Below are 27,692 nucleotides of genomic sequence, written 5' to 3'. Positions count from 1 at the left end.
GGGTGCAAGGCTAGAATAAAGGAATGGCCCACCAGTTTTTGTCTCTGCAGTTTTCTTACCATCTGTCCAAATCTAATGGGAACTTACACCTGCCCGACAGCAATGACGGTGGCTGCAACTACTGGCCTTACTGGAGCCCTGAATGAAAGGGAAGTGTTTTTCCAGCCAATTAGCTTGTCGGCTAGTGCGTGACTTTAGTAAAGAAATGGCCCACCTTTTTTTGGCTTCATTGTTTCTTTACTGTCAATCCAAATTCAATGAGAACCTGCATGTGAATGGCCATGACAGTGGCAGCCCCTAGCCTTACAGTGCCCAAAGGAGAAAAAACAAACACAGGCCCAGGGCTCTTTAGTATATTATTTCAGAAATGAGATGAATAGTTATTCAGAAATTAGACCTTGATATTTTGAGCTGATAAATAATCAGTTCTCATTCTTTCCAAATTGTTTAGGTGATTTTCAGAAGACTGGAGAGTTACTTGAGTCAACTTTTACTTTCAGAAATATATGAAGTAATCAAAAATCTTCCTAAAGAAAAAGTTTTTTGCCTTGGAGGAGCTACAGAAGATTTCTATAAAATCTTTGATTTAGTCTTCTCTGTAAGTTCTCTTGACAAACTCAATCAATTGAAGAACTCAGGTGAATTTATCCCTGTCAGTCTTTTTATTCAGACTATCTTAATTACTAAAAGGGATAAAGATATAAAGATACCACCTCTAGGTTCAAATGCCTGATTAAAGTGGATATCAACTCTTCGAAAAAGATCTTGACTATTCTCATCCTTATTTGGAATCTAGGACACAGTAATTAGGCTGTTGTTTGGGGATGGGTGATTATTGCATAAGATGATTATTTGTTTTTAAACTTGGATCCCAATTCTGTTAAAATTACAGAGCACTAGTGACCTCATTATTTTTCTGTTTCTCAAGATCCTCAGGAATGAGGTAAGGGGCTGATATTATTAGTACATTATGCCATTAGCCTGTTGCTATGCACCACATGCACACAAAGGTATGGAAGGGATAAATTAAAAAAAAATGAAAAGAAGCAAAAATACCTTGCATGCCTGACTGGTGGTAATACAGTGGCTAGAACACTGTCCTGAAACACTGAGGTCCGCAGTTTGAAACCATGAGTTTGCCAGCTTGAATGAAGGCTTGTTGACTTGAGCGCAGGATCATCAACATGATCCCAAAGTTGCTAGTTTGAGCTCAAGGTCTCTGGTTTGAGCAAGGGGTCACTGGCTAGGATTGAGACCCATGCTCAAGGCACATAGGAGAAGCAATCAATGATCAACTAAAGTGAAGCAAGTACAAGTTGATGCTTCTCATCTCTCTTTCTTCTTTCTCTCCCTGCCTCTGTTTCTCTTTCCTCTCTCTCTATCTCAAATCAATAATAATAATAATAAAACACCTTAAAATTTGATTCCAAGTATAAGACATTCTAGAAAAGACAAAACTATGAAAACAGTAAAAAGATCAGAGGTTGATAGGGGTTGGGGGTAAGGAGAGATAAATAGATGAAACACAGAGAATTTTCAGGGCAGTTAAACACTCTACATGATATTATGATAGTGGACTGATTTTGTTATAAATTTGTACAAACTCCTAGAATGTATCACTCACAATACATTTTTTAAATTTTATTTATTTATTTTAGAGACAGAGAGAGAGAGAGAGAGAGAGAGAGGGAGAGAGAAAAGGGGACAGGGAGAGCAGGAAGCATCAACTCCCATATGTGCCTTAACTAAGCAAGCCCGGGGTTTCTAACCAGTGACCTCTGCATTCCAAGTCAATGCTTTATCTACTCCACCAACACAGGCCAGGCTTAGAGTGAATTTTTATTATTATTGTTTTTATTTAGAATATTAAATTTAACTGGGTGACATTGATCAATATGAGTACAAAGGTTTCAGGTAAACATTTCTATGGCATTTGAACTGTTGATTGTGTGTGTACCCACTTCACACAGTAATGAAATATGAAACTGAGACTCATGGACATAAAGAAAAGTGAACTGGTTACCAGGGAGAGGGGGTTGTGAAGGAAGGGGATGGGGGTGGGGAGTAAGGAAAGACAAGTATGCAGTGTCAGAGACTGAATTGACAAAGACTGAATTCTAATATAAACTATGGACTCTGGGTGATAAAGGTGTTTTAATTTACGTTCATCAAATTTAACAAATGTACCAGGCTAGTTGGAGGATATTGATAATAAGGGAGGCTGTGGTTGTGTTGGGGCAGAGGGCATACGAGAAATACCTATTCGTCCTGCTCAACATTGCTGTGGACCTAAACCTACACTAAAGAGTAAAGTCCATTTAAAAATTCCTTGTGAAAAAAATTTGAAGGTTCTTAAAAATGAAATAGAGTCTCTAGGAAACTTTCTGGGTAATTGATGTTAAAAATGCCAAGACTATTCAGATGATTAAAGCAAGAAGTTTTTACATGAAATTTCTATGTAATTGCACTTTATTTTTTTAGCATGATGTCCTGGCTAAGATATTCTGTAAATACTTGCTTTACTAAAACAGTGTCTCTAGATGTCTGTCATGCCTATGGACCTTTACTGAGAGAAATTGCCTCATTAACCCATGAAGGAAGTTATGCTAAGCTATTTCTTACACATAGGTTGTCATTTTTATACCAAATGACCCTACAATCCTGACAACAGTTCAGTTAACTAGGTGATGGCAACTGGCCCAAAAACATTAAATGACCAAAGGTCTTTAAAGGATCCTTGTATAAAAGCTTTATGCAACAAGAAAAATAGGGGAATTTGAATACAAGAAATTCAGAAAGAAAGTGAGATGGTTTTATAGGAAGGCTAAGATATATGTAAAGGACAAAACATTAGAATAGCTGAGTCAAATTAACAATTGACATTAGAGATTATTGAATTTCAGGTCTTGATAAAATGACAAAATAATTAAGTTGCTAGTTATGGTAGGTTCTCACTGATCTTTTAAAGTATGCCAAGGTTTTTATGAGACCTGGAGATGTTGCTGTTTCTGTTCTTTTTATATGGTCTTTCTGTGTAACTGTCCTCAGTGCCTATGAAGCATGGTTATTCATTCAACAAATAACTACTGAGCACTTACTGCATCCCAAGCATCTTGCTAGTAGCTATAGGAAGAAAAAGGGCAAAACAGACAGTTTCTTCCTCATAAAGTTGATAGTATAGTAAACTTTAATATGACATATTATTTACTAATAGATTCAGGATGGTTTATAAAGAAGAACTGCTGGTGCTATGAGACCTTAGGTAAGGTACTCTGGCTTAGTCATGGGAAAAGGGCTTTCTATGGTTGAAATTCTTGTCTCCCTCATTTCCGTGAGATACTTAGACTATGCTCTCTTTTACCTGAGTACTGACAAACAAAGCAAAACCATTACATTTAAGTAAAATCATTAATACCTATAAAAAAGTAAACATTTTTATTTAGAATGATTTGATGGTAATTCTGTCTTTCAAGGATATGGAAACATGAGAGGAATCCTCTTACTAGACATCTACTTTATGGCTTTTCAAAGTCAACACGAGCTTATGTTAAATAAAATAATTATCTTTCCTTAAAAAACAAATCAACTTCTGTTTTATAAATATTTCACTTACATTACTATTCCTTAGTATTTCAAATATAACATTACCATACTCATCGTAGACTTTGTTTTTTACTAACTAGGTGGATTACACTTCAGGAATGAACTTTAAAACTGTCCTTTCTTCCATATCTTTTCTGTTACCTTAATCTAGACTAGAGACAAACAATATCCGAGGCAAATTCAGTCCAATGTCTATTTTTCTATTTTTTATTTTATTTTAATTTTTTAGTTGAAAAGAGGGGAGATATTAAGGCAGACTAGCACATATGCCCCTGACTGGGATCCACCTGGCAACCTCATCTGGGACTGATGATAGAATACTGAACTATTTTTAGCACCTAAAGCTAATGCATTGGGATTGACTCAGCCATCTTTATTGCCTGGGGCCCTGGGCTATGCTTAAACCAATTAAGCCAAAGGAGGGGAAGAGGGAGAGAGGGAGAAGAGGGTGGGAGAAGAAGCAGATAGTTGCTTCCCTTGTGTGTCCTGACCGAGAATGGAACCAGGGAAGTCCATATGCTGGGGCTGAGGCTTTGTCACTAGCCACTGGCCAGGGCCACCAATGTCTGTTTTTTAAAATAAGGTTTTATTACAATACAACTATATCCATTTGTTTAGGTATAGTATATGGTGGCTACTTCTGTACTACAATAGCAGGAGGCAGAGGTATGTAGCCCACAAAGCCTAAAAATTTACTATCTGATTCTTTTTTTTTTTTTTTTTTTTTTTACAGAGACAGAGAGAGAGTCAGAGAGAGGGATAGGTAGGGACAGACAGACAGGAATGAAGAGAGATGAGAAGCATCAATCATCAGTTTTTCATTACGACACCTTATTTGTTCATTGATTGCTTTCTCATATGTGACTTGACCATGTGCCTTCAGCAGACTGAGTAACCCCTTGCTCGAGCCAGCGACCTTGGGTCCAAGCTGGTGAGCTTTGCTCAAACCAGATGAGCATGCACTAAAGCTGGTGACCTCAGGGTCTTGAACCTGGGTCCTCCGCATCCCAGTCTGACATTCTATCCACTGCGCCACTGCCTGGTGAGGCACTATCTGATTCTTTATAGAAGTTTCTAGAGTTTTATCCTAGACACTTTATGTTTTATTTACTATTATACTTTTATCATTAACACTATTATACTTTTCCCCGCTCATCTTTCACTGCTTCCTCACTGGGCCTTCTGTTCTAACAAGAGAAGTAATTTTCTCTTCTCTAGTCTCTACCCATTCTCTTATAGTGCTTTTCCATTTGCTGTCCTTCAACTCAAACATTTCACTTCTTTCAAAGCTCACATCGAGGTTGATCAAGTCTGAGAAGCATTCCTTATTTAGGCTTTGATCATTTTATTTTGCCACTACATTTACTCCTAAATTTCCATTACATATACTCTTAAATTTGCATGTAAGCCTCAAAATTATTTTCATGTAGACTTACTATATATATATATAGATTTTTTACTCTAATTGTACTCTAAATTCATAGTAAATTCTTAAACAACATCTTTTATTTATGTTCTATTCTTTTTGTATTTCAAATAAAAGTTTTTGTATGTAGGAAGCATTCAAATAATGCTTTTAGAACATATAAAAACATCCCTGTAGACTACTTGTGACCCCATCATGAAGAGTGATGAGAAATCTTTGTAAGAGACCAAATATTTAATTTTTATCATTCTTAATTATTTATGTTATGTAAATATTATTATGTAAATATATATACATATATATTTACATAAGTTACATTGTTCAAAATTATAATGTATTGCATACTAGTGTGAAAATTTGGGGGTACATTATTTTACCTTTATCAATAATTACCCCCTAAATATCTGACTACACATTCTATTTATGAGTGAGAAAGAGTTGGATTGTTGCTTTGGCAGTAGTGAGGTACCACAAAATTAAATGAAATTAGACTACATTAGTACAGGTGTATTTTAGGTTCACTAAGTGGAGCATTAGTTTTCAAAGCTAGTTTTTTATGTGTAAAGAACATTTTTAATCTATGGAATCCCATTATATGTATATTGATAAGAATACAAGCATTATTATAAGTATGTGGACAGCTATATACATAGACAGATGAGCCTGGAACAGAAACTCCTGTAGGTGTCTATCAGTGGAACTTCATTTTTGGATACAGCTGTCTTATTTATTGTTAAATTTTTGGTTAGGCACAAGGTTGTGTGATCTTTTATCAATGTCTCCAGGATTCTAGTAACTTTTCAAAGATGGTTTGATCTTATACCCCAGATCTTATTTCCTTGTGCTTTGGCTAAATAGTGGCCATTCTATTAATAACTGTTCTGTATATTAAAGGAAGAGTTTTTGTTGAGAAGATCTATTTTTTTTTTCAAACAAGTAAGTATAGTATGTACCAGATGATTCATTCCCATGGGATAATGAGTATAACCACACACACCACAATTGAAACATCCTGTAGACATTTCCTTTAGTGAAAGAATTGTTGAGTTTTAATTTACATTTAAATAATGTACATATTTGCTTTTTTCCTACTGATAACAAGAAAAATAGATTTTTATTCATGATGGGTGAAATATTTGGCATTTCAGTTATATATTCTCTTCATGCTTGGGTTAAATTACAGAAATATAAATTTTGGTCAAACTTTAAGATTATATTTTAATTATCATTTTTATTTTAATTTGAGAGTGAGAACATAGCTTTCTGATGTGCAAGTGAGGGACAATAGTTAACAGTGTTCAAATGAATCATAATTGTGTTCTTGTTACACTAAAATTTGTAATTTTAACTGATAGGAGTTGTTTACATTAGCATGTTCAATTAATAAACTAATAGTTTTACACCATTTAAGAGAAGAAAAATTTATATAAAATGGTAATACTAAGATATTCTAAGATTGGCACAGACAAAAAATACATTTGATTTTACTTTGAGAAAAACACCAAATAAGAGTCATCACAATTTTAGATATTTTCAAGTAGTTGGGTAATTATAATTCATCCTTGTCACTAAATTTATGTAATAGTTTATGCTTTAGAGATTCCGAAGTATAACAGGTAAATACTAAAGCCAAATAAACTCATGACACAAATTGTTTATACCAACATAGGTTTTTTTTAAAAAAATAATAAAACGATATTTTATAGTACTCTATAAATAACTACAATTTGTATATGCAACAAAATTATATAGGCCATTAGCAGACTGTAGTCCACAGTGACTGCTATGACCTCTGTAGCTGAGCAAATTTACTTGTATAAGTTTCATAGCTTCAAGAGATAGCTCATTTCTAGGTGTTTGGGTCACTTTAGGTTAATATCCAAACACAACTCACAGAGAATAGGACTGGCATAACTTCTTCTTAACTCATTTAACTTCTTCTGTTAAATGAGAATTAGAAAGGTATTCTCTTTTCATTGGCCAGATGCTGGATGGCCAATCCACCTAAATTTACTCAGGGGACTGACCAAGCAGTCCATCCATAAAATGCTGGTCAGAGGATTTCTGGTAACCAGAACTGGTAGGGGTTAACTAAAGCAAAGCTGAAAAATCAAACAAATCAAACAAAATCTTGGGTATATCTTGGATAAGTAGTGACCTATGAAGTTCCCCTTATAATTTTGCCTATATATAGCATAGGACAAACATAAAATGAAAAAAAAATTACATTTATCACAGATTAAATGATAGAAAAAGGATGATTTGGGGATTAAACTAGAATAAAAAACTAAATACAATGCAATAAGATGTTTTTAAGAGAGAAAATAATGAAAAAATTAAGTGGATCTCAGTATTTCAACATAGACATATTATATATATAAACTAAGGGTATTTAATAAGATAAAGTAAAATCGAATAACATTTAGACTAAAGTGCAAGAAATGCTTCATATTAGAGAACTTTAAAGTTATAAAATGTCATTCAGATCAAAATGAGTAAAACGAGGTATTTTGGTATCCATTTAATCTTACACTTAAAATATAAAAAAAATGTCTAATAACTTGCTTGTAGATAAAATTAGAAGCCACATGACTTTTTTTGACTCATTTATATTTCTTATATCATGTAGAAAGCAGTTCACTTATCTGTAATGAGAACACATTATCATATCAAAACTTTTGTCTATTTTTTTATTTTTCATTTAAAACCAACATTATATTATGAATATATCACATTAAATAATACATTGAGTATTATTTAATATTTTATTAAATAATTTGGTTATTTTGCTCTAATATTTCCAACCACTTTATTCCTCCTGTATTACATTTTAGTTTACTTTTATCATTTTTTCCTCCAACATCTGTACATATTTTTCCTTCATTCAGTTCAATTTACTCTGCTGATGTTTAGAAAGAATATAACTCAGCTTCTGTGTAAGGGTTTATAACCTCTTGATTTGTGATCTTTTAAAGGGCTTTGACAGGTAAATTATACTTACTTCAGCTAATTGTATGTATTTATGTCATTTTAAGTTTAACTTTATCACTGGTTGTCAAATTCTCTCCTGTGTCCTTTTCAATGTTCTGATGTATTTGGCAATATATTTTTTATTGATATTTCAATTTTGTTTTGCAGTGTGCTACAGTTACAAGAAAACAAACTAATGAAAGTTAAACTTGAGCCAACCCAGACTAGAAACAAATTTTAGGAATCTTTGGGAAGATATTACTTTTGTTGAATGCATTGACTTCTGGACCCATTAACTCAGAACCATTCAATCAAGATTTGAATGTTGAGCTGCTTTTGGTAGAGAATAAGAACAGGAACAAGAGAGTCTCACAAAACAAATCCAAGATTTATATTTTCTTACTAGCTTTATGTTTTCATTTTTTGTTTGGTGGTTAGTGAAATCAAAATATTTAAAAATTTTTGTTAGTATTTAACATTCTCCATTAGTACCTTAATTACTATTTCACTGAATTATTTACTTTGTTTCTTATTTCATGATCAATTTATCCCAGATGCTATTAATTTCTTGTTGCATTTTTGTCTATCTCGATATGTTATTTTCTTCTGCACCTAGTACCAGGCATGGTGTCTACTAGATAACATATGTTTGATGATCTTATGTTGCTATTCTCTCACACAGACAATTCACACTTTACTATAAATGGAAACAGAGATTGTACACTACAGATTATGACTTGTGTGTTTTACATTAATTTTATTAATTTTGGGGAAAAACAGTAAACTTTTTTAATTTAATACTCTGTTGACTAATTGTACTGTAACTCTTTAAAGCTACATTGTCCAATAAAGTTGTCACTAACCACATGTGGATATATAAATTCAAACTTAATTAAAATTAAATAAAATTTTGATAAAATTTATTTTCCTTATGATTTTTATATTACTTTAGGATATATCTGTTCAGATCTGCAATGACACAGGCAGGACATTAAAGTGACTACCATCAAAATCGCTAAGTAAGATTAAAACGCTAGGGACTATATTTGTCAAATGATTTTGTAGATGTTTCTTGGTTCCTTTCCTAACAGTCTCAACTATGCACCAATGTTTTAGAGATTGATTTGGTTTATCTTTGTGATTGCTGTTGGACAGTGAAGAACTGTATACATATAGCATGTTTTCTGGATATTCTGTTCTCAAATAGAAACAAAAGTCACTGAGAATGTGGAAAGTAGATACCTCATCTCTTTTTGTTTCTACAGACATGTAATCAAAAGGAAGTATTCTAGATCCATGTCTTTACCTAGGGATAGATTCAGAGCCATGTGAAAACATTATGCTTCCTGCTAAAAGGAAATTTAAGGACAGAACCCTCCCTGTATTACAAATAGAATTAGATCACCCAAAACCTAGACAACAAGTACAAGCATATTACTCTAATTAGAAAAAAAAAAAAAAAAGATGCAGCATCCAAGAAACAGAGATCTCACACTTTCGGGCAATAAAGAGAGAGTAACTTTAGAAAACCTCTTGTTGGTGCTCTTATAATGAGCTTTTGGTAAGTTACCCATAATGACTAAGATTAAAGGCCTCCATATAAAAATTTTACTATCACAGGCCAGCAAAGACCTAAAAAAATATAGAACATCAACAAATAGAAAAATATATGGATGCAATCTAAACATAAACTCTTCTTTCTGCCATTTTAGCTAAAGTATTTTCACCAGCTCTTGGTGAAGAGAACCTAGAAGTTGGTATCAGAAGCCTAATGTTTTTTTGCTATTTTTTTTTTTTTTTGTATTTTACTGAAGCTGGAAACGGGGAGAGACAGTCAGACTCCCGCATGCGCCCGACCAGGATCCACCCGGCACGCCCACCAGGGGCCACGCTCTGCCCACCAGGGGGCTATGCTCTGCCCCTCCGGGGCGTTGCTCTGCCGCAACCAGAGCCACTCTAGCACCTGGGGCAGAGGCCAAGGAGCCATCCCCAGCGCCCGGGCCATCTTTGCTCCAATGGAGCCTTGGCTGCGGGAGGGGAAGAGAGAGACAGAGAGGAAGGAGGGGGGTGGAGAAGCAAATGGGCACTTCTTCTATGTGCCCTGGCCGGGAATCGAACCCGGGTCCCCCGCACGCCAGGCTGACACTCTACTGCTGAGCCAACCGGCCAGGGCCGCAAACATTTTCAAAATGTGTTTTGCAAAACTGTTTACTGGTTACAGGAGAAAGTTTCTATGATAAATAAGTTTAGGAAATACTGGATTGAATAAGATTGAATAAATTAAAATAAAACATAACTAAGAAGCATCTCAAGATTTTTACTATACTAATGTGTTAAGATTCTCTAAAAGGCTAAAGGAGAGATAAAGTATTTCCAAAGCTTTTATAATAAATACTTTTAATTTTAGGTAAACCACTAAAGCAGAAAAAAATTAATGGAAGTAGCTTTATATTATAAAAAACAGGTGCTAAACACAATGCAAAGGACTTAAAGAGTAACAATATGATGATGATAATGTGAACATTTAATAAAGTGAATACTTATAAAACTCTTCGGACACCTAAGATCTAAGATGGCAGAAGAGCAGGTAGAAGCTACACTCACCTCCTCCCAGGATCAAATTAGAATTACAATAAATTATAGAGCTGTTAATCCTGAATAATCAACTGAAGACTAAAGAGAAGTCTTATAACTAATGATTTATAGAAGAAGTAATATTGAGACTGGTAGGAAAGGCAGAGACACAAAAAGGATTAGCCTCACATCCATGGGCATCAGCTGAGATTTCAGAAGGATGTTTAAGTTACAATGGTTCCCTTTAAAAGTGTGGGGTCTCATGTTATCTTTGAATATATGTATCCTAATTTATTGATGTCACCCCATTAATAAAATAAAATTATTAAAAAAAAGTGTGAGGTCTCAACCCCAAACCAGGCTTTCTAGCCCAGAGCACTATAGCCGAGAAGAGGTGCCAACATAATAACTGGCTGTGAAAATCAGTGGGTTTCTGTCTGTAAAGTAGGAATGGGAGTTTGCTAAAGACACAGACACCCTCTAAAGGGCCAATGTATAAAATTTCATTCATAACCACTCACCCTAGGTTCCTGCAGAAGGACAGTAAAGCAGACCAGAGTCATGTGAGGAGAGTCTGGGGTTTATGGCTCTACGGAGAGAGCTGAGGGAGAAGCCACCAAGATCCCTGTGGTGAGTTATTCTCCAATATTGCAGATGATATCTTTTTGAGGTACAAAACTCTCCTCAGAGTGGTATCAGCCTAGAGTAAAGCAATAATGCTACCCTCTGAACTCCCTCTTTTTTTTTTTTTAACAGAGACAGAGTGAGAGTCAGAGAGAGGGATAGATAGGAACAGACAGACAGGAACAGAGAGAGATGAGAAACACTAATCATCAGTTTCTCGTTGTGGCACTTTAGTTCTTCATTGATTGCTTTCTCATATGTGCCTTGACCGGGGGGCTACAGCAGACCAAGTAACCCCTTGCTCAAGCCAGCAACCTTGGGTCCAAGCTGGCGAGCCTTGCTCAAACCAGATGAGCCTGTGCTTCAGCTGGAGATCTCGGGGTCTCGAACCTGGGTCCTCCACATCCCAGCCTGACGCTCTATCCACTGCGCCACCACCTGGTCAGGCTGTACTCCCTCTTATTTTACCCTGCAGAGTTACTCTTTGCTGAAGAGTCAGCTGGTTTGAACAGGGTGTAGAACTCTGAGAATACTCAGGAGTTCTCAATGAATGAGTTGTGTGGTTTTGGGGAAGGAGAACAATACCCTGACATTCTTGAGTACTTGAGCAGCACTTCCTCATAATGGGAGATCCACTAGAACCATCCTCAAGGCTTCTGATGGTCCCATCCAACCAACTCCAAGTTGTGGCAAAATCAGGAACAGACTAAGTTGTGTGGCTCTGGGATGGGAACTATACTTTTCAACTTCCCTCAAGCCTGACCAACACCTGTTCTTCATATGAGATTCACTAGTTCCCCACTCTGAATTCCACCCTGCTGAGCTCGATTTCCTCCTCACAGAATCTAGAACAGACTAAATTGCAAAGTTGTAGCACACAGGCCATTTTGCATGCCCAAAGAGAGCAGAGCCCTGCATTTGTATGACTAAATCTTGCTTTGTTTGGGTCTGATAAACTCTGCTGGCTTCACCCTAATAACTCCCTGAGACAGTGCCACACCACAAAAGTGTGAGGGACCTAGCAGATGGCAGTTAGACTTAGTATACCTAGGAACATTTGCTGAATGATCTTAGACCCAGCACTGGCACTGAGTTTGAACATGTATCAATCTTGCACCACTCACCTCTACCTGGTACTCATTGAGAACCTCCCTCATGCAATTTAAGTACTGCCAGATGTTTTTTCAATGACTGAGTTTAACAGGCAACTAGCAGGTGGAAACAGGCAGAGGCAGATTTTGGGGTGCCTTGGGACTTTTGATGACCTGTCCTGTGCCCTAGTTCTTGGTACACAATTTTATCCTGCCTCCATACATTCAAGACCAGCACAGAAAGCCTCAAACTGTGGATAACTCTGTGGCTCAAAACATGTTAACCAAGGCAAGTCACAGAAAAAATCACTTGCACTAGAGTTTTTCCCAAGATGACCCAGAACCAAAACAGCCAATGGCAAGCTTCAAACAATATCAGAGCAGGATCCAATTAGCTTTACAAGTAGCCTCCCCAAAAGTAAATCTTGTCAAATACCAGATCCTGCTCAGGTGAATTCCACTTCATGTGGTCAGCAACTGCACAGCAGCTTCCATGATGTGGTTGGGATTGAAGCTCGCAATCAGCTACTCTGAGGGTTGATCCCATGCATAAATAATCCAATATCAATCTAGACAATTACAACAAAGGGGCCTACATAACCTATGCAAAGAAAATTCCAGAAATCTCCAACTCAGGTAATCAAGAAAACTGCACCACTAAACCCTAACGGGCACATACTATATCACAAAAGGCCATTTCACCAGAACTGAAAGTCATAGCAGATCTAACACATACAAAGAGGCAGACAAAGAACCATTCCTCAAATGAGAGAACAAGAGAAATTTCCAGAAAAAGAAGTAAATGAAACGAAGACAACCAATTTATCTGATACAGAGTTTAAAACAATGGTTATAAGGATGCTCATCAGCATGAAAATGACATGAAAATAATAAGCAAAGGACAGTCAGAAATGATGAATACAATATCTAAAATAGAGAATGCACTAGAAGGAATCAATAGTAAGGTAGATGAAGCAGAGAATTGAATAGCAACTTGAAAGACAAAGTAGGAAAACACCCAGTCAGATAAGCAAAAAAGAAAAAAAGAATTTTAAAATTAATGATAGTTTTAAGGACCTCTGGATAACATAAAGCATAATAACACCCTCATTATAGAAGTATCAGAAGAAGCATTAAAAAAAAGAAAAATACCAAGAATTTATTTGAAGAAGTAATGACCAAAAGCTTCTCTAACTTGGTAAATAAAAAACACACCCAGATGCAGGAAATGCAGAAACTCCCAAACAAGATTAACCCAAAGAAGCCCACACCAAGACACATCATAATTAAAATGGCAAAAGTTAGTGACAAAGAGAGAATTGTAAAAGCAGCAAAAGGAAAACAACTAGTTACCTAAGAGGAAGCTCTCATAAAACTGTCAACCAATTTCTAAACAGAAATATTTCAGGCCAGAAGGGGTTGGCAAAAAATATTCAAAGTGATGAAAAGCAAGGACCAAGACTACTTTACCCAGAAAGACTATAATTTAAAATGGAAAGAGAAATAAAGAACTTCACAGACAAGAAAAATCTAAAGAAGTTAGTAACTACCAAACCAGTATTACAAAAAGTGGTAAAGGATATTCTTTAAGAAGAAAAAAAAAAGAAAGAAGAAAGAAGACCAGTCTGGCCGAATAGCTCAGTTGGTTAGAGTGTTATCTGAAGCATAGAGGTTGACAGTTCAATCCCTCTGGTAAGGGTACATACAAGAACAGATTTTTATGTCTCTCTCCTGCTTTCTCCCTTTCTCTGTCTAAATTCAATAAAATAAACACTTTTAAAAAAGAAAGAAGACAGAAGAAAAAGAAACAGGAGAAAAAAAGAAGAAATAAAACAGGGGTACATAGTTAAAAGAATCAAATGATAACAAATACACACTTATCGATAATCATTTTAAATGTACATGACTTAAATGCTCCAATCAAAAGTCATAAGATAGCAAAGTGGATAAGAAAAAAAAAAGACTCATATATATGCTGTCTATAAGAGATCCACCTCAGAACAAAGGGTACACACAGGCTAAAAGAAAAGGGATGGAAAGATATTTCATGCAAATGGAAATGTAAAAAAAAAGTTTAAGTATCAATACTTATATCAGACAAAGTACACTAAACTCAAAGATTATATAAGAGTTGAAGAAGGACATTACATAATGATGAAGACAGCAATCCAACAAAAGATATAAACCTTGTAAACATTTATACACCAAACATAGGAGCAACTAAATACTTAAAATAAATTTTGATGAACAAAAATGAAGAGATTGACAGTACTACAATCATAGTAGGCAATTTTAGCACCCCATTTATATCAATGGATAGATCTTTTAGACAGAAAAAAATAATTGCAGCCTTAAATTACATACTAGAACAGATGGATATAATTGATATCTTCAGAGCATTTTACCCCAAAGCAGCAGAATATACATTATTTTCAAAGGCAGATGGAACATTTTCTAGGATAGACAACATATTATAACACAAAACAAGTTTTGATAGATTTAAGAAGACTGAAATCCTACCAAGCATTTTCTCTGACTATGATGGTATGAAACTAGAAATTAATCATAAGAAATAAACTAAAAGATATACAAACATAAGGAGGTTAAATAACATATTCTTAAACAAGGCAATAACTAGAGGGAAAGAGGGGATGGTGGTAAGGTGAAGGGAGGCCATGGGGGTAAAACAGGGTGGGAAGAGATTTTTTTCATGGGGCATGAGGGGCACAATGCAGGGCATAGAGGGTGTTATATTGAGTGGAACACTTAAAGCCATGTCAACACAATAAATAAAAAAATAAAAAACAATAAATGATTTAACAAAGAGATCAAGGAAGAAATTAAAAGTCCCTGAAACAAAGAAAAATAAAAACACAACCTAAAATCTATAGGACTCAATGAAAAAAGTCCTAAGAGGAAAATTCATAGCATTACAGGCTTTCCTCAAGAAAGAATAAACAGGCCCTGGCCGGTTGGCTCAGTGGTAGAGCGTCGGCCTGGCGTGCGGGGGACCTGGGTTTGATTCCCGGCCAGGGCACATAGGAGAAGCGCCCATTTGCTTCTCTACCCCCCCTCCTTCCTCTCTGTCTCTCTCTTCCCCTCCCGCAGCCAAGGCTCCATTGGAGCAAAGATGGCCCGGGCGCTGGGGATGGCTCCTTGCCCTCTGCCCCAGGCGCTAGAGTGCTCTGGTCGTGGCAGAGCGACGCCCGGAGGGGCAGAGCATCGCCCCCTGGTGGGCAGAGCGTCGCCCCTGGTGGGCGTGCCGGGTGGGTCGCATGCAGGAGGGAGTCTGTCTGTCTCTCCCCATTTACAGCTTCAGAAAAATACAAAAAAAAAAAGAAAGAATAAACATCGCAAATGAACACTCTAACTTTACTCTCAAAGGAACTTAAAAAAGAACAACAAATAAAGTCAAAAGTGAGTAGAAAGAAAGAAGTAATAAAGAGCAGAGCAGAAATAATTAAAATAAGAATCTGAAAAAACAATACAAAAGATCAGTGAAACCAAGAGCTGATTCTTTTAAAGATAAACAAAACTGACAAAACTTTAACTAAAGTCATAAAAAATAAGAGGACTCATATTAATAAAGTAAAAATAAAAGAGAAGTAACAAGTGACATCAAAGAAATATACAGTTATTGATCGACTTCCGACCTATGCAACTTACGACCATTTGACTTTACGGCCACAATCGCTAGCCACAACTGCTCTGCATCTGGCAGCACAAGCATTGCCCAGCTGGGCATATGGTAGTGCTGGCCAATAAAATGTTTTGTACATGTTTATATATTTTGATGTTTTTCAATTGGGAAAATGTTTCCTATGGTATTTTTTATACCTGTATTTTATATTTTTGTATGTTTTGCAAATATTAAACCAGTTGTACTGATAATGTAGTGTTTTACTTAAACCTGAAGAATGTAAAAATAAGAAACAAAATGGTGTAGAGATAATACAAATGACATAAAATGAACAGAGAAAATTATGATATATAACAATAATGAAAGAAAATTATGATAAAATATGACTTAAAGATTTTTATAACATCATTTCACAGTACTGTACATATAGCCTACTCAACTTATGACCAAATTGTGTTACAGCCGGTCTGTTGGAACCAATCGTGGTTGTAAGTTGAGCACTAGCTGTAAAGGTTTGTAAATAAAAAAATGAACAACCACATGCCAACAAACTGGATAACCTAGAAGAAATGGATTAATCCCTAGAAACAAATGACTTTTCAAAACTGAATCAGAAAGATTTAGAAAATATTGACAGATAGATTACAACTAATGAAATTGAAGCAGTAATAAAAAAAACTTCCAAGAAACAAAAAGGTTTGGGCTGCATGGCTTCAGAGACAAATATTACCAAACATTAAAAGAATTAATTCTTATCCTTCTAAAATTATGCTAAAAATTTTGAGAGGAGAGAAGACTCACAAGATTTTTGATGAGGCCATTATTTTTCTAAGTTCAAAATCAAAGAAGGCACTTCAAGTAACAGAAATTACAGGCTAATATTTCTGATAAACAAAAATGCTAAAATCTTTTTAAAAATGTTAGCAAATGAAATCCAACAATACATTAAAAATATCAGGTGGGACTTATTCTGAGGATGCAAGTTTGGTACTATATCTGCAAATCAGTATACATAATATACCATATAAACAAAATGAAAGTTAAAAACCTTATGATCATAAGCCTAAATTGAAAAAAGCATTATATTTAGAACCCATTTATAATAAAACTCTCAACAAAGTGGAAATAAAGGGATCGTACATCAATGTAATAATGGCCATAAATGATGAATGCACAACCAACATCATACTCAGTGGGCAAAAGCTAAGTGTTTCCCTTATGATACAGAACAGTGCAAGGATGCCCACTTTTACCAGGCTTATTTTGTATTGTTGTGAAAGTCCTATCCACAGCAATCAGACTAGAAGAAATAAAATGAATCCAACTTGGAAAGAAGGAAGTAAAACTGTAATTATTTGCAAATGATGTGATATTATATATAGAGAATCCTAAAGATTCCACTAAAAAACTACTAGAATTGATAAATGAATACACTAAAGTAGCAGGATACAAATTAAATATTCAGAAATCAATTGCAGTGTTAAACACAAAAAATAAACTATCAGAAAGAGAAACAAAGAAAACAATCCTGTTCACAGTTGTTTCAAAAAGAATAAAATACCTAGCAATAAATTAAACCAAGGATGTTAGAGACCTTTACTCAGAAAATTATAGGACACTGAAGGGAAAAAAATAATTAAAGATACAAATAAGTGGAAGCACATACTGTGCTCATTGATAGGCAGTGTTAACATCATTAAAATGTCCAAAGTGGGCAAAGCAAACTATAGATTCAACATAATTCCTATCAAGATACTAATGGTATATTTCACAGAACTAAAACAAGTATTTCAAAACTTTATATAATACCACAAAAGACCCAGAATAGCTACAACAATCTTGAGAAAAAAGGACAAAGTTGAAGGAATCACCCTACCTGATACGATATTGTATTATAAGGGTATAGTAATCAAAACAGCAAGATACTAGTATAAAAACAGACATATAAATCAATGGAACATAGTAGAGACCCCCAAATAAACCTATGCCTTTATAATTGATTAATATTTTACAAAGGAAGTAAAAACATACAATGGGTAAAGGTAGTCTGTTCAATAAATAGTGTTGGGAAAACAGGACAGTATGTGAAAGAAAAATGAACCTAAACCATGTTCTTACACCATACACACGATTAAACACAAAATCAGTTCAAGACTTAAATGTTAGACTTGAAACCATAAACACCCTAGAAGAAAACATAGGCATAAAATATCAAATATTTCTTGTAGCAACATTTTTTATATATTTATATATCAGCTTGGGCAAAATAACCCAAGAGAGAAAATAAACTAATTAAGACAACATGAAACTAAAAATTTTTGAAGTCAGGAAACCGTCAACAAAATGAAAAGACAAGTTATTGAATGGAAGAAGACATTCATCAGTAATACATTTGATAAGGGGTTAATATCCAAAATTTATAAAGAATTCCTACAACTCAACACAAAATAAAATTCAATCTAATTTAAAAATGGGAAGAGGACCTGAATAGACACCTTTTCAGCGAGGACATATAGATGGCCAATACACATATGAAATGATGTTCAATGTCACTAATCATCAGAGAAATACCAATTAAAACCACAATGAGATATCACCTTATACCTGTTAGAATGGCTATCATTAATAAATCAACAAAGTGTTGGTGAGGATGTGGAAAAAAAGGAACCTTTGTACACTGACGCTGGGAACGCAGCTCTTGTAGAAAGCATTATAGAGTTATCTCAAATAATTCAAAATTGAACTGCATTATGATCCAGCAATTCCACTGCTGGGAACATATCCAAAGAAATGCAAAATACTAATTTGAAGGAACAAAAGCACCCCTATATTCACTGCAGCATTATTTATAATAGCCAAGATTTGGAAGCAGCCCAAGAGCCCAGTAAAGCCCAAACGTCGAAAAGGCCCAAACGTCGTTGGACCCTATGACCTACTCCAACCAATCGCAGTTTGGTCCTATGATTAATTATCCCCGCATGACTGGATAAAAGCTGTGGTACATTTATGCAATGGAATACTATTTGGTCATAAAAAACAAAATCTTATATTTTGTGACAAAATGGATTGAGCAGGAGAGCATTATGATAAATGAAATAAACCAGTTAGAGAGAAACAAATACTGTATCATATGATTTTACTCATATGTGGAATGAACAAAACAAACTGACAAACTATATGAGATCAGACTCACAGAGAACAGACTGACAACTGTTAGATGGGAGGGGGATTGGGGGGCTGAATGAAAAAAGGTGAAGGTATTAAGCTTTGAGTAATAAACCTCACAGACACAGGCAGCAGTATGGTGGTTACTGAGGGAAAGGAGACTTCAGGTAACAAGAGGAGGGTATATGGTGGATGAGTGGTGATGGAAAGAGACTTGACCTGGGGTGGTGAACACACAATACTGTGCATGGATGGTGTTTTATAGAATTGTGTACCTGAAACCTATGTAATTTATTAACTAATGTCACCCCAATAAATTCAATTAAAAATGACTTTTAGTATAGTGCCCTGAAGATAGTGCATAAAAACTGATAACTACTGTATTATTTTGGGCTTAATGGGTTGTTTGAGGTAGATAACATCTGGAGACTTTGCTGGCTTAACTGAAGCAAGGATACTGTTTAAGCCCCAATGACATGAAGTCAAAGATTGCAGAGTGCCTTCCAGAGTCTGGAGAATTGACTCATGCTTTATCTGGTGATAATTAAAATGCCCCCTACTACATGTGAAACTGGATGATTGTTACAGATTATTCAAAGAGCTAAGTGTAGAATAGTGGTTGGTGGTAGTGTGGAGGTGAAAGGAGCTGGCTGATGAGGAAACAGGTCAGCAGCTATAATTAGAGGTGAGCTACAGGAGTGTAGAAGTGATAAACCTTTAAATTAAGTGGAAATCATCTCTTGGCAGCAGTAAACAAGCTCTCACTTAGTGATTTTATTATTAGAGCAAAATGAGCATGCCAGAATTTGACATTTATTTATCCAATGTTGAAATATCAGGGGAAGAAATTAAATAAAAAATCCATCAATTTTTAGTCTGATTTCTCAGTTACTATTGCACTTTAAAATTCTGTTCAGAATACAATCTTTCAGGCTCTAGTCTCCTTAGCTTAGCATCTCTGGTTAGTATGTTTGGGGAAGGGAGTTTGGTTAAGATAAATTTTTTTGGAGAGGAGTAAGCCAGACCCTAAAATAACAAAATCGAGCCTGACCTGTAGTGGCGCAGTGGATAAAGCGTCGACCTGGAATGCTGAGGTCGTCAGTTCAAAATCCTGGGATTACCTGGTCAAGGCACATATGGGAGTTGATGCTTCCTGCTCCTCCCCTCTTCTCTCTCTCTCTCTCTCTCTCTCTCTCTCTCTCTCTCTCTCTCCTCCTTCTCTCCTCTCTAAAATGAATAAATAAAGTCTAAAAAAAAAGTTTATTAAAAAAAAATCAGGCCCTATGGGAAACTAAACTAAGTGAAGTATTAAGACTCCAAGGGAATTTAGTTTTAGAGAAAAGGAAGTTAACAACACTTGAGTTTGAGAATTGGGTCCAGCAACCTCCTCTACTCTCTTCTCCTCTCCTAAACCTTGAACCATATTTTATTCCTGCTTTTAGTATTGTCTTCCACACCCATTCTAAGACGCTTTTGTCACAGATCTAGGAATTGATGATAACCCAAATTGACTTTGAGTAATTCAAAATGAATTATAAATATAAAAGATAAAAGATTCCCCCAAAACCTAAGAAACAAAAATTATAATAAAAAGATAAGCTGAAAAAAGATTTTAAGCACACGAAGGATATGTTCATAACACTTTCTAAATGAGGGCAACTTGTTGGAATCAAAATTGATTCTCTGGGTAAGGCTCAGCATGAATAATTTAGAGTTTACATTAATTTTTTTTTCATTGATGAGAGAGGAGAGAGAGAGAGAGAAGCATCAACTTGTTCCAATTAGTTCTGTACTCATTGATTGCTTCTCATGCATGCCCTGACTGGGGATCAAATCCACGATGTCTATGCACTGGGATGATGCTTTATCTACTGAGCAACCTGGCCAGGTTTAGATTTTTTAGTAAACAAAAAATATAACATGACACCAAAAAAATTGATGTTCTGACACTTAAAAATAGCAGAAACATAGATCAATAAAAATTTGTGTTGAAGTTGCTTCTACCACTGTAACGTGGATAGTCTTTAAATAAATGATGATAAGTTCTTCTATGTTTTTTCTGTAATATTCTTGACCCCATTATCAGTTATTTGTTGCAGCATAACAAATCAACTCAAACTTTAGTGGCTTAAAACTTCAAATTATTTATTACTTGTGTTGACTAGACAGTTTTTTTTTACTGTCCTCACCTTGTTCAATCATGAGGTTTCAGTCAGCTGCCAGGAACAGGATAAATGGTTGGGATGATTGAAATGAAATGGCTGTGATTCTCCTTCAATATTGTCTTTTCATTTTTTAAAAATTTGATATTACTCGTTTTTTTATTTACAAAATTAAATTTAACAGAGTGACATTGATCAGTAAGAGTACATAGGTTTCAAGTAAATATCTCTACAACATTTGGAGAGTTAATTATGTTGTATACCCATCACTCAAAGTCCAATCATTTTTGTCATCTTATTTTTGTCCCTCTTTATACATCCTTCCCCCACATGACCTTCTTTTTAAATTTTCAATCTTGCCTTTTATTCTTTCGATAGCAGACAGGTAGAAATCAATTTGTGGTGTGTTTGTTTGTATATATATCTATGAATATGTGAGGGAAAGAAGAGAGAGGGAGAGAGGGAGACAGAGAAAGAGAGAGAGAAAGAAGATGAGAAAGAATGAAGATGCTCTATTCATCCCGCATGTACTGACCTCACCCTTGTTTTGTTTAAATTCTTGCTTTCTGGACACCATCATACTTAACTCAATTATTCAATTTTTAATCTCTAAAATAAAACAATTCAGTGGCTTTCATTGTCATTTTGGAAACATCTTTAGTTATTTTAAAACATTTTGAAAAATTTTACAGTGGTATATAACTGTCCAATGTGATGAAATGAATTATGGTGATAAAATTGTGTGTCTCACTCTTTCATTCTACAAATATTTATTGAGTACCTCCTTTATTCAAGGAATTTGTTCAGTATTTAGGATACAGAAAAAGCATACATCATTTTAATTCCTCTCAAAGAGTTATTTATATTAGGGGTTGGAAAACATTTTTTGTAAGAACCAGATATTAAATATTTGCTGGCCATAAGGTTTCTGTTGCAACTACACATATATATTATATATTTATATAGCACAAAAGCAGCCATGGAAAATACAAATGAATGCTTTAACTGTCTTCCAGTAAAACTGTATTTACCAAAACAAGTGAAGGACTGAATTTTGCTCCAAGACTGTATGTAGTTTGATAACTCATGTTCTATATAATTCATGGACAAGACATTTAAGAGTAGTAAGGTGTTATAGGTAATATGCTAGGAATAGGTACAGGGGCATGAAGGAGAAAATGCTATTTTTCCAAGGTACGGAGAATAACTTGACAAGTTTTTGTCAAGTATACAAGGAAAAAGAACTGAAGTCTTAACAATTCTATGAAACTACAGTGTTTTGGAATGACTGGGCCACAGTATATAACCACCTTGTTGTTGTGCAAATCACAGAAATTTTAAGTTCAAAAGAACCTTAAAAGTTCTGTAACCCAATTGCTCATTAATTCAGTGGTACTTTTAAGGTATTCTCTTCATAAAAAAATAAAACTAGGAGTGGAAATATGCTATGTTAGCTTTTGGTATCTAGGAAGGGGCCTGTATTAGGGAAGGGCCCTGAAACTTAAGTATTTTTAGCTTTGAGGATATCTGCCTCCTCCTAATTAATACCAATCTATTTTTCCAAGTTGTGTTAAACTCTGCACATTATAAAAAATAACCCATAGGCCCTGGCCAGTTGGCTCAGTGGTAGAGCGTCTGCCTGGCGTGCAGAAGTCCTGGTTTCGATTTCTGGCCAGGGCACACAGGAGAAGCGCCCATCTGCTTCTCTACCCCTCCCCTTCTCCTTCCTCTCTGTCTCTCTCTTCCCCTCCCGCAGCCGAGACTCCACTGGAGCAAAGATGGCCCGGGCGCTGGGGATGGCTCCTTGGCCTCTGCCCCAGGTGCTAGAGTGGCTCTAGTCTCAACAGAGCGACGCCCCGGAGGGGCAGAGCATCGCCCCCTGGTGGGCAGTGCGTCGCCCCCTGGTGGGCGTGCAGGGTGGATCCCGGACGGGTGCATGCGGGAGTCTGTCTGACTGTTTCTCCTTGTTTTTCAGAAAAATACAAAAAAAAAAAAAAAAAAGATAAAAAAATAACTCATACTCTTTCCCCTAAAACCCTGAGCCTATATTTGGCATACGACAATGCCTAGATTTTTTTTTTTAATCAAAGGATGCTAAGAGTCATTCTATACTTGGATCTTTTGAAAATACCAATATCCAATCAAGACATAGTCCTGTGGATTTTATCTCATAAATAGCTCAGTTATCTGTCCACATCATCCTCATTGTCCCCACTTAAAGCACATTCCCTGCCCCAGTCTCATCACCCTCAACTCATCCTTCATATTGTTGCCAGAAAAAGACAGATTTCTTTCTACATTGCAAACTTAATATGATGACTCACCTGCTTAAAGCCTTTCAGTAGCTCTCCAAGGTCTCACAAAATAAATTTATAATGATGCATTCTTTTATGATCAGTTTCTGCTATTCACAGTCTCACTAGAATAATCTTTTAACAAAACAAAACAAAAAAATACAATGTCAAACTGTGCTTAAAATTTTCTCAGAATCTCTGCCTGACCTGTGGTGGCGCAGTGGATAAAGCGTTGACCTGGAAATGCTAAGGTCGCCGGTTAGAAACCCTGGGCTTGCCTGGTCAAGGCACATACGGGAGTTGATGCTTCCAGCTCCTCCCCCCGTCTCTGTCTCTCTCTCCCTCTCTCTCTCCTCTCTAAAATGAATAAATAAAATAAAAATTAAAAAAAATAAATAAAATTTAAAAAAAATTTTCTCAGAATCTCTATTCACTGTCATAGAAAAAAATTTTAAACTTCTTTGCACAATATGGAAGAACATCCATGAGTTGGCTTCTATTCGTTTGTCAGCCTCGCTCTCTTCAAGTCTCTAAACACATCATGTTCTCTTAGGCTTTATTACTTGCATACTATTTATGCTGCCTGACATGCTTTCTACATTTTTATTTACCTGGCTAATTAAAATGAATTTTTTAAGTCTTAGTTCATTATCATTTCATTTTCCCTGAGTTATTTGATGCATACCAGGTGTGCTTCTCATCTACATATTATCTAGGTCTCCAATAAAGAAATTACATTGTTATACTTATTTACTTTAAAGTCTGTCTCTTTTGTGTATAATCTAGATTTGAGCCCCTTTAAGAGAAAACACAACTTTTAAATTTTAAATTACTATTTCCCTGCACAATATTTTTGTATGGAATACATAGGTCTCAAATGAATGAACAAATACATGAATAAATAGATTTAAATGTGAAAAGACACACTGAGCTACAAGTAGACACAAGTGAACTACTTATAACAAAATAAATTTTATTGCAACAAAAAGATACTCTGGTTCCCACATATTAAAATTATTAGAATTCTGTCATGTCAATTGAGTTCAAGATTTGTCTTCCAAGTCACTTAAAATCTTCCATTATTTATTTAGGCAAAAGTCAGTGTCACTTGAGTGAAGGCCTAAATCAAGAATATCCCTTCATTATGTTAGCATTAGTTCAATAAAGAACAGTCTTTGAAATTATTGCAACTGAAAAATATTCAACATCCCTTGACAACATATAATTCTTTCCTTTATTTCTAAGGTTAGGGAAGAAAGAATGGAAGAGAGGGAGGATCTATACTCAGCTGGCTTGGGCAGCTTTCCCTTTTGGTGATTTTAGTCCTGCGTTTAAAGGAGGAGGCTTTCCTCTGGCCTGTCCTATCTCCTTATTTCTTCATGATGACTTATTTCTTTCCTTTTAAGTGTGATAATGCCTCCTTCCTATTGTTTTCTTCATCTTTCTAATACTGTGTCTCATCTTGAAGTACATCAGAATTAATGCAGAGGCAGAGTGAGCACAGGAACAAGAGGAAAGTAAAAGGTAGAGCTTCTGAATGTAGGGTCCTTACGACAGGCATCAGAATCACTTGGGGTACTTGTTGAATATTCAGATTCCTGTATCTACAAAATCAGAATCTTAATTGATCCACCAATCTATGAGATTCTCAGTAATTCAAGAACATGTGCATCAGGATATAATTTTAAAGTGTAATATTGAGAGGATTTTTGATATAACATACCTTTAAGTTAAGCAAAATTTGGAAAACAATGAGCAGCATGAAGATGCTTATAAACCTTCAGGTTACTGAGTTTTGTTAGATTGTAAGTTTCTTGAAGGAAATGCAACATCTTTAGCATCATCTAAGCTCAACAACATTATAGGAGCTCAGAAAAAAGAGACGGAACTAAATTACATTTTGATTTAGTAACTTTGAGAAGCAGAAATGTCAGGTGCAGAACTTACTATTTAGACATTAGATTTTTATTCTGATGCTAAAGGAAATTTCTATAATTAATTAGTATTTTCTAGGAACATAGAAATTCCACCAGGGTTTAGCACTAAGATTCATTGCATGTGTGATTTAGCAAATTTTATACTTTTTTTTTTTTTTTTTTGTATTTTTCTGAAGCTGGAAACAGGGAGAGACAGTCAGACAGACTCCCGCATGCGCCCAACCGGGATCCACCCGGCAAGCCCACCAGGGGAGACGCTCTGCCCACCAGGGGGCGATGCTCTGCCCCTCCGGGGCGTCGCTCTGCCCCTACCAGAGCCACTCTAGCGCCTGAGGCAGAGGCTGAGGAGCCATCCCCAGCGCCCGGGCCATCTTTGCTCCAATGGAGCCTTGGCTGTGGGAGGGGAAGAGAGAGACAGAGAGGAAGGAGGGGGCGGGGGTGGGGAAGCAAATGGGCACTTCTCCTATGTGCCCTGGCCGGGAATTGAACCCGGATCCCCCGTACACCAGGCCGATGATCTACCGCTGAGCCAACCGTCCAGGGCCTCAAATTTTATACTATTTTTGTGTCTCGTGATTTTTATCTCTCAAATGGGGAGCATACCTATAGAAATTTCTATTTCAAGGTTTGTTGTAAATATTAAATATGGTTTCGTATGGAAAAATTCAGAAAAGTAGCTTTTTATCAATAAAATCTGTATCAAATATTAGTCTTATTTATTTATTTATTTATTTAGTATTTTTCTGAAGCTGGAAACGGGGAGAGACAGTCAGACAGACTCCCGCATGCGCCCGACCGGGATCCACCCAGCAGGCCCACCAGGGGGCGACGCTCTGCCCACCAGGGGGCGATGCTCTGCCCCTCCGGGGGGTCGCTCTGCCGTGACCAGAGCCACTCTAGCACCTGGGGCAGAGGCCAAGGAGCCATCTCCAGCACCCGGGCCATCTTTGCTCCAATGGAGCTTCGGCTGCGGGAGGGGAAGAGAGAGACAGAGAGGAAGGAGAGGGGGAGGGGTGGATAGGCAGATGGGCGCCTCTCCTGTGTGCCCTGGCCGGGAATCGAACCGGGACCTCTGCACACCAGGCCGACGCTCTACCACGGAGCCAACCGGCCAGGGCTAGTCTCATTTATTTTTTAATCAGTAGTATTTAGTTAAGTGGTTGCTGGTTCAAAATCTTTAAATCTTATCTTTCTTTATAAGCCTTTAATAACTGTCTGTTGAATAAATGAATGATAGGATGTTGAACCCATTTCCACCAAAATATGGCAGCTGTTTTCATGGTACCCAAGCCTTTATAAACTGATATTTTGAGAGTTACTATACATCATTATTTAATTATTATTTAATTTTAGAATACTTCATCAGCATTTTGCTAATTTGTTTCCATCAGAATTTAGTATTGGCCCTGGCCGGTTGGCTCAGCGGTAGAGCGTCGGCCTGGTGTGCAGGAGTCTCTGGTTCGATTTCCGGCCAGGGCACACAGGAGAAGCGCCCATCTGCTTCTCCACCCCTACCCCTCTTTTTCCTCTCTGTCTCTCTCTTCCCTTCCCGCAGCCGAGGCTACATTGGAGCAAAGATGGCCCAGCCGCTGGGGATGGCTCTGTGGCCTCTGCCTCAGGCACTAGAATGGCTCTGGATGCAACAGAGCAACGCCCCAGAGGGGCAGAACATCGCCCCCTGGTGGGCATGCCGGGTGGATCCTGGTCGGGCGCATGAAGGAGTCTGTCTGACTGCCTCCCCATTTCCAGCTTCGGAAAAATGAAAAAAAAAAAAAAAAAAAAAAAAGAATTCAGTATCAAACTTTGAATTGTATAATTACTTTATCAATAAGTGAATATAAATACTCATCATTTTGCAGTTCTTAAAATTACTTCTTTGTCTTAATGTTCTTTCCTATGGGTTTTGTTTGTTCTCTTTTCTCCCTTCTGTCCTCATATTTTTCCCAATCCAAAGCTGAAGAGGATCTGATTATTATGTTTTCTGTCTGATGGAGATCTATAATACAGGAGGTCCAGACCAGGAAAATGTATCTGATGTTGTTGTGGGATCCCCCAAAAAACCACAAGGAGGACATAATGGAGAGGACATAGCCTTTATTATTTACGTACAAGGGCAGTACCAATGAATGGTGGTTGGCGCAAGTGTTGTGCCCCTCTGGCTAGAGTTGCAGTTTAAATGAATATGCCCTGGGTGTTACTCAAGTGA

The sequence above is a fragment of the Saccopteryx bilineata genome, chromosome 3 (assembly GCF_036850765.1).
Source record: "Saccopteryx bilineata isolate mSacBil1 chromosome 3, mSacBil1_pri_phased_curated, whole genome shotgun sequence".
In the NCBI taxonomy this organism is placed as follows: domain Eukaryota; kingdom Metazoa; phylum Chordata; class Mammalia; order Chiroptera; family Emballonuridae; genus Saccopteryx; species Saccopteryx bilineata.
Note: the sequence above shows the minus strand (reverse complement) of the source record.